The following is a 9,168-nucleotide window of genomic DNA, read 5'->3' on the forward strand; positions in this document are numbered from 1 at the left end:
TGAGTGACTCAGAAATTCTAAACAGAGGAATCAAATTCAGTACTTACAGATAAGATAGGTTTCTTCCTTATAATTTATGCATCAGTATGCTAGCTTAAGCCACAGAAGTGGCTTATGCCAATTTCAAAGGAGGGTTAATGTATTTGGACTTTTTGAATGTGATCCTCATCTGATAATTACACCTTTTAACTTATAAAAAAAAGAATGCCTCTTAATGATTATACTTGCAAGATAGAAAGCTCACTTCCTACATGCTGTAAAAAGCTGTATCTTCATGAGTTGCACTCTAATCTGTATGTATGTATGTCATTTTGATTTGTTTTGCATACCAAAGGAACTGACTAAACAACATAGAATGAATACTCAAAACAAACTGTACTTCACAGGATTATTGGCTGAGTGGTTTTTGATTTGACATACCTTCCTCATTAACCTCCTCATTCAAAGATCTTCTTGTTTTATCTTGGACTAGAAGTATAAAGGTCCATTATTGTTAAAAGAGTTTCTTTCACTTTTAGCTACTCAATAACTTGAATAATAAGAGGCATAGGAGGAAACTTAAAGTTTAGGAGTAAATGAAACATAACTGGAACGTAATTGCATTGTACTTGCATATAAGTTATGCAAACAAGTTATGCATACTTTCATTGATAGAAGCTTAAGTGTAATCTTTCAACTGTGTTACTGAAGTTATTTTGAAAGAAGGCTTGGCTTTTAAGTGTGCTTTAAGAAGTGTACAAACCTAAAATGAAAAATCCACTTTCCAGCAGACACATCACAGTCTTGCTTTCTTAACATATAACATAGCAAGTGCTGTAATGAGATGTTTTTACCTACAGTTCAGAGCATCTTAGGAAACAAGATATAATGGCCCATTATTGTGTTGAGCATAGTGCATTGTATCACTGAACACAAAAGTAGCATCAGGTTTTTCACTGAGTAATCCTTCAGCAAGAGATATGTTGTCAAAATGTCCCTGCAAGGATATCCTGAGTAGAAGGATATGCATATTGATGAAGTGCATGCTGATAATAAATTATTTGTGGACCCGAGAATGAATTTAAACAAATGTGTAACCTTTTCTTTTCTACAGTGCTGGAAGTTATCTGAGTCATTTGCATCCAGATCGTACTAAGAGTGCCATACTTGCTGCAGGAGTTCATGGGATGTCCAGTTTGGTACTCTCAACTTATAAAGTGTTGACTACAGGCACGTGTATATTGTGAAGTCTTGAACTGGTTTGGTTTTTTTTAATGTCTCAAAGCAAATTCTGATCTAACTTGATGCACACCCTATGTTCTGTAGACATAGCCTAACACACACCACAACATGACTCCTTTTTAGGTATTTTTCTTTCAGGTGTTCTTCCTGGAAATAGAGCAAAAAGTTTTAAGTGTAAGACAAACTTCTGTTAAAATTGAAGAATGTTGCCTCCTCCTCCAAGGTGCTCTTTTGAGAGAGAACTATTTCTTGAGAATTTATATTACAGCTTTGCATTGGACTAATGAGGTTTTTGTCTCTGAGAAGATCACCCTTCTACTCCAGCTCACTATACGTACTATAGGAGCATGTGATACGTGGTGTACCTAAAGATCAAAGAATGCCCAGACTGCTGAAGCTGTACTCTTTAAGGACCTTGACTGAAAAACAGGGCTTTTTTGTTGTCCATTCTGTACCTTCAGAGGCGCACCTAAGGTCCCACCACAGGAGAGGCCCCCAGAGCAGCCAGCCCTGCAGGTCCCTCCGGACAGACAGGCTGCCCAGCCCCGCAGCAGGCAGGGCGGGTGCCTCGCCAGCGGGTCCAGCCACATAGAACCAGGGTGGGGCAAGCAGGGCAGAGCCAGGAGGGCAGCTCCAGCCTCAGGCCACCAGGTAAACGTGTGCTGACAAGGCAGGCCCAAGGCCAAGCCAGGAAGCCAATCCACATGTCAGGCTCAGGGCTGGTGAGGACACAGTCCAGCATTCCAAGGGTGGGCCCAGCAGCCCTACAGCACAGCTCAGGCAGGGAATGAAGGCACAGGCCTGAACTGAAGTAAGAGCTCCTGGGCCCATGGACACAGGGTGTGGGTGGGCGCCCCGGGTGAGTCTAGTCAGGCCCATGAAGGGCACTGGGCACTCAGGGCCCTGACAGAGGCTTCCTCTTCTCTGCACTGCGAGAGCTTTCAGAAGGGTGTCCTACCACAGGCTGGTTCCTGTCTACAAGAAAAATTAAGACAACTGTGTTTAGGGTGGTCTAACAACAACCCTCAAATTACACATGACCTCAGCAAGAAAAAGAAAGTCTGATGCAGTGAGTCTAAAAGTAAAGATTTGAATGGTCTACATGGATGAAACCCCCCATCTTCCATGTCACAAAACGTCCTGCAACCCCAGCAATAGTATGACAATACCAGTCACAGCAGTATTAGGCACAAACTCTAATCTACACAAAACATAAAGTATAAACTATGTTAAACATGTCTTTTAAAGTATTTTATTTTCATATTTTAGTCACAGTACCTGCACTTCTGTCACAGAACAATTTTTACAAATCTGTACTTCTTTATATATACTGGCTTTTTTAAGAACAGCAGTAGCTCTTTTTATCTAAAGTACTGCCTTTTCCTATTCAGATATACTATTTTGCATTTTATAAATGTTATAAATGTTAATAACTATAGCTATTGTATTACCAAAGCTAACAGCAGGCAGCATCTGGAATTTTGTAAGATGCCAGTGATATGGCCAGTGCTTAAAAAAGATTGGATATTAGGAAAAAAACTTGGAATAAACTATGGAAAATCATTAAATCTTTCTAGAAAGTTGCCTTTCTCAAATGTGCAGCAAATTCTGGTTCTGCAAAGGATTATTTTTACAAATCAGCTCTCTACTAATGGAGAGGCCCTCCATGATACTGTGCCTGCTACTCACTGTTAAGGGTGTTGGGTTTTTTTCTATTCACTATTCATACTAGATTTTGAGCTGGTTTTGTGCCCATGAAACTGAAGACTAACAGTCTCTGGAGCCAAGTATAGTCTCTTTGTTGGGTAGAAATAAAGCCTACAGGAGAGGATGGATGGGCTCAGCATCCCAGCAAGTGGCTTGAGATGAAGTGATATTGGCAGGATTCAGACTGAAATTATTACAAAACATGAATGCCACATGTGCAACTGCTGCCTGGCTGTTTCTGTGCTTCTCTCCTTTTGTTAAAAAGTGCTATCTTAAAAAAATAGTAATAACCTTGATCTTGTGCCATTGCTATCTGAAAATTGCAGGGTCTTATAGATCCCAGAATGAAGGATCAAGGGGAAAAATTATTGTTCTGCCAAACATAGAGCTTTGATAATGACAGTATTGTGTACTGCTTCCACTGAAAAGCCTTCCATTTAGTTTAGCTTGTAAACTAGCCTTACCTAGAAGTTTGGTGACACGCTGTCTCCTTCTCAAAACAATCTGAGAAAACTATTAACAATGGTTATTATCCACGTCTGACAGTTATTAATAGTTGATTGGCAGATTTTCAGTTTTATTCATTTGGGTTGTGCTAATCCAAACTTATATGGGATTTCCTTTAGGTTAGATAATCACACTAAATTTTGTGATATTAAACTGAAGAAAAACACTGTCTCGAGCCAAATGCAGGCAGTCTCCTGCCATCCTGCCAATACTTCTGAATACTAGCTCTGCTATCCCTTTTAGTCAGCTCTGGCTTTTTCAATAATAAATCATGGCAGCTGAATAGTGGGGTTTTTTTATAAGAACTGTTGGAAATTAGTATGAGATCATATTCACCTTAGAAAGAGTCTGAATCTAGTTTCAAAAGTGAAAATCTGGTACTTACATCATTGTCTCTTACCCCCCTTTTGTAAAATAATATTGGGATCTTCTACCATAACCTTCATTATTCCCAGTATCATGTGCCACTCTGTTTTTGTTAATGTAAACCCAAGATTATTATAAGCATGTTAATCTCAGAGTCATGAAAGATAAATTTAATTCTTGATTTAGCCAGAAATGTTTAGTACTGGTACAGATGAAAGAAGATGCAAATGTCTTAGTAGATATTCTATAGTCTGAAATCAGATGCAAGGACATTACTAAAGCCCAATTGCATTTCTTGATCCAATAAATTGGATTAATTACTGAACTGGCATCATCATTGAAGGCCAGTTGCATTCCTTAATCCTGATACTCTTCAAGAGAAAGAACAGCTACTATTATTTCTTTGGTAATGTTACTGATTTTGGAATTACTGCCCATGCATCCTTGCAGAATCTTAATTTTGATCATGCACTCAGGCATGACCCTTTAATGAATGCAGTGTTTTAGGGCTAGTCTAGTAATTGTTCTAAAACAATTTTCTTGTAATTGTTCCAGAAAGCTGGGCATTGGAACTTGGCCTCTCGGTACAACCCATTTAATCTCCTACTCCTTCCAGTGTAGCTATGTGCTTCAACAGATCATTACAAACATGAACATGGAAGCTCTTCTGTTACTGAAATAGATTTTAGTTTATGCACCATTTAATGTTATTAATCTTGCTTAACCTTTTCTCTCTGATGATGGTTTCTCTCGTAGCACACCCTTTTTTGAGTTGTCCCTTCCTCATAAGTACCAAGTGGAATAATTTTTGCAGTCAGATTCCCTTTAGTACTTTATTTCAATTTCTTGATTTATGTAAAACACAGACAGTCTCAGTCTTTACCGTAGACCCATGTGGGTACTGTACTCAGCTAATATCTAGCAGTGGTTAGCAGAGTCTGAAGAAGCTACAGTTCTGTGATTCTGTCCCTTTGTATATTGGCTTAACCAATACAGCCGTATATTGCCTTGTTTCTGAATCACCACAACTGACAATGAGTTCTAGTCTGTCAATTTTCAGGTGCTACAGAATATTTAAGTGAATGCAAAATGCTTGGATGTTTAGTCTGTTGTTTAGGGGGAAAAATAAGGACAGGATTACTGACAGTGCCACCAAAAATCTTGGGTAGCATTTTTCAGCTTTATTCTTGCGTAGTGCTGAGAATGTATTTTCAGAATTTTAAAATCCTCTTCTTAGAGCAATGAGTATGATTGTGCTGACACATGAATGGAGTATTTGCTAAATTAACTAATTAAACTTTTATACAGTATAAAAAACTAAGAATCACATTTTATCTTTTTTCTCTAAAAATTTCTGGTGCTTTACAAGCACATGTTGAAAATAAAAGTAATAGGACTGTTGTGTTTCCAGCTGTTGTTTGATGATCTTCCTAATTTTTCTTCATGGTTAAAGACAGTGACCAATCTAGAGCAAGTTTACATAGGTGTGATGGAGGTTTACAGCTTTCTTCATGTGTCAAACCTGCTTTGAATTAATCTAGTTTGCATATTTCCAAAAACTACATTTAGAGGAAAATTTGGTCACAGCTTTCCATTATGGAATTTTTTGTTAGTAAAAATCTTCTGTTTCCTTCTTTTCCTCTAACATGTTCTTCTCAAATTGCTTTTTTATAATTTTGCTATTTTAAAAATTATAATCTGGAATATATTGGACTCTGTTCTTCCTTCAGACTTTGATGGTAAACACACATTCAATTTGTTTTGACTATAGTTATAAGCTTGCAGTTTCACCTGATTAAATTACCTGTGCTGTTATACCATATTTTACATTCTAATACTACAGTATACCTAAGAATAGTTCCTGCTTCTTTATAGGTCTTGCTAAATTTTGAGTTCATGACTCTGCTTCATTCCCCTCAATTTTACCTCCACTGATGATACAGAAAAGACTCAGAGTCTGTCACCAACATCTTTTAAACTGAAACCAAAGATAATTTACATCATTGCCAGTACTAGCACAATGTGATTTTAAATTATTTTGTTTTCTGTAAAGTGCTTGTGGAGAGATGTTGTAGAAAATCAAGTCTGCTAAGGCAGACATTTTAAATGTATTTTATTACAATTTCAGATTTAAATTACGTATAGTATATACAGCATTACTGAAACACTGTTGTGATCTGAAAGACCAGTTTGTTATTTCTCCTGCAGCACCAGAACAATGAAGATACATGGTTTTGGGGCTGAAGAGGAAAATCACTGCATCTATTAAATACTTGAATGAATTTACAGTTGTAATTTTGAGTAAGGATATCTTCTACTGGGACATTTTCAGCAAATATGAAGAAAACAAAAAATACTGACTTTCATTTCTGTGGCCTTGTTCAAAGTGTTTGTATTAAATAATTTTCAATTTTCTGACAGTTTATGAGAAGAAATGTTTAATAAATGAGCACATATTTTAGATTGGTTTTATCCAGAGGGATAAGCTCATATAATTTCTTTTACAAAGGGCCTGTTTGATGTTGAATTGATGTTGATTTTCATATAGTAAGTCATCTGAAGAACAGAGAATTTTAAAGACAGAATTTTAACTATTAAATTCTGTTCGTTTCACAAACTTTGTAGTTTCTGTTTGAAAGCCATGCTCAGACATTTTATCAAAGGGCAGCAATTCCTGATATGATGTATCTTAAAAGCTAAAGCAGCCATAGCTCATTTTTCATCATAATTTCTATTTTATTTGCACATTTTATGTATCAGAATAGATTTCTAAAATAATAACTTGTGAGAAAAATAATTTTAAGTCCACAAAGAGCTGACCGTTAGGATAGGTAGTGGTATGAGGACCGATAGGATATCAGAGCAGTCTTTCTTTTTTCTTTCTGCTCACTCAGCTGAGAAGGTGAACATACTTAAGATCACTAAATGCTACTTTTCAGATGATGCCTGCCACATCAGAATTGTAGGAATTTGGATGCAAGGTCGACAGAGAAGCTGTGGCATGTCCATGCTCTCATATGTTAAAAAATTCTACTGGATGTAGAATTGCAAGTTGAATCTAACTTTAAAATTGACCCTATTTTTAGCAGAGGCTTGGAGTAAATTACCTCCAGAGATCCCATCCAACCTGGATTATTTTCTGATCCTGACTGTGCATGATTTACTACGGACGGAGATATCTTCTAAAAGAATGTTAATGGGTGATAATACCCAGTAGTAAATATAGTCTTCTTAGTTTATGTTTAATATGTCAGGTCAGCATTACAGTCCACTTAATTTACAGAAACATTTTGTTCTATCTTCTAACCAAGTTTTCTTTTTATAGTCTTGTAAATCTACAAGGGGAAGACCAAAGTTTTAGCGGATTCCTGACTTGTGGAACTGCTTGTGTAGTAGGAGTATGATGAGTTTCCTTTCAGTTCTAAGCAATTGCTACGCCTCTGTCCAGCATATTTGAGAGGCCATGGCAGTCTGGTGAGGTTCCCGCTGGCTGCAAAAAAGGGAATATAGACCCTATTTTTAATAAGGGGAAAAAGGAACACCCAGAGAACTACAGGCCAGTCAGTCTCACCTCTGTGCCTGGCAAGATCATGGAGCAGATCCTCCTGGAAAATCTGCTAAGACACATGGAAAATAAAGAGGTGATTTGTGACAGCCAACATGGCTTCACTAAGGGCAAATCATGCCTGACCAATCTGGTGGCCTTCTACAACAAGGCTACAGAGGTGGTGGATGATGGCCAAACAACTGACATCACCTACCTGGATTTGTGCAAGGCATCTGACACTGTCCCACATGAAACCCTGGTCTCCAAACTGACAAGGCATGGATTTGACTGATGGACCACTCAGAGGATAAGGAATTGGCTGGACGGCCACACCCAGAGAGTTGTGGTCAAAAGGAGGCAGGTGACAAGTGCTGTCCCTCAGGGGTCAGTATTGGGACCACTGCTGTTTAACATCTTTGTTGGAGACATGGACAGTGGGATTGAGTGTATCCTCAGCAAGTTTGCTGATGATACCAAGCTGTGTGGTGTGGTTGACACCTTGGAGGGAAGGGACACCAACCAGAGGGACCTTGACAGGCTGGAGAGGTGGGCCAATACCAAACTCATGAAGAAAATCAGAATGAGTCACCATTTTTTGTATTATAAAATAATTGTTTAACATATGTATCGTGTGCATAAAAAAATTCTTTATCATGTGTTTATGCACTTTATTCTTTCAATTTTTATTAACCTCCACCATTAGAAGGTGCAAATTCTTTTGCCAAGTGCTGATCAGTTTACTTCAAATAACACACAGAAGAATATATGTTAATGGGCTGTAATGCTGCTAGCTTTATTCTGTATACTTTAGGATTCTTCACTGATTATTTCTTCCACTTGCATTGCTATTGTTGATTAAAGTATTGTTACAAATACTTTGTCATTTTTGACTGATCCATATGATAATTTTTTTCTCCTCTCTGCAGTGATGCCACACAATCAATGTCACAATTTTCCAGCAATACTGTTGAGGTAAGTAGAAGATGGTTAAAGTCATCCATTCCAGATGAGTCAGTAAGAAAAGACAAGGTAAATTCTATTACCTCTACTTACTCTCTACTAAAAAGATGTATCTTATTCCAAAAAATCTGTTATTCCTCACAGTCATTCAGATACAGATATTTCATAATGCATTAATCTCAAAATGAAATAGTTAATGGACTGTAACGCTACTAGCTTTATTCTGTATACTTTAGGATTCTTCACTGATTATTTCTTCCACTTGCATTGCTATTTTTCTGTTCATTCTTTAAACACAAAGTACTTCTTTCTCAGAGAAATGGAACTTACATCAGGATCTAAGCATGACATCTGCTTAAGCAGTTACATTATGGTTTCCTAGCTTGAACTGCAGAAATTCCTGCAGATCCAGTGATAAGATCTGGTCACAAAACATGGTGCTAATACCATAGCAGCAGGATTCTGTTATAATTATTCCTGTTCAGTATCTATGCTTTTTCATTTTGCTTTAAGTTAAAAATTCATTCAGATAAAACTGTGTATTTATTTTTGTTTTCATTTTTCCCACCAGAAAATAAAGGCAGACGTTTATTTTAATACTGTCCTCAACAGACAATGTTGCAAAATCTGAAATAGATGTGAATAAGAAATGTGATTAATTCAAAGATTAAATAGGTTCAGGAAATGCTTGGGACTTCAGAAATGAGTTGCTATATAAAAGATTTTTTGAAATAAAGATCTTCATATAAAGGTGACTGTGTATGTAATACTATACTGGTGACTAGAACCAAATAGGAAACAGCCCATTTTTAGCCCTGCAACTCAACCCAGCAGGCTTTCTAGAAAGTGATATTGTTATT

This window comes from Chaetura pelagica, unplaced genomic scaffold, assembly GCF_000747805.2.
Source record: "Chaetura pelagica isolate M959 unplaced genomic scaffold, ChaPel_1.0 scaffold11, whole genome shotgun sequence".
NCBI classification, from domain to species: domain Eukaryota; kingdom Metazoa; phylum Chordata; class Aves; order Apodiformes; family Apodidae; genus Chaetura; species Chaetura pelagica.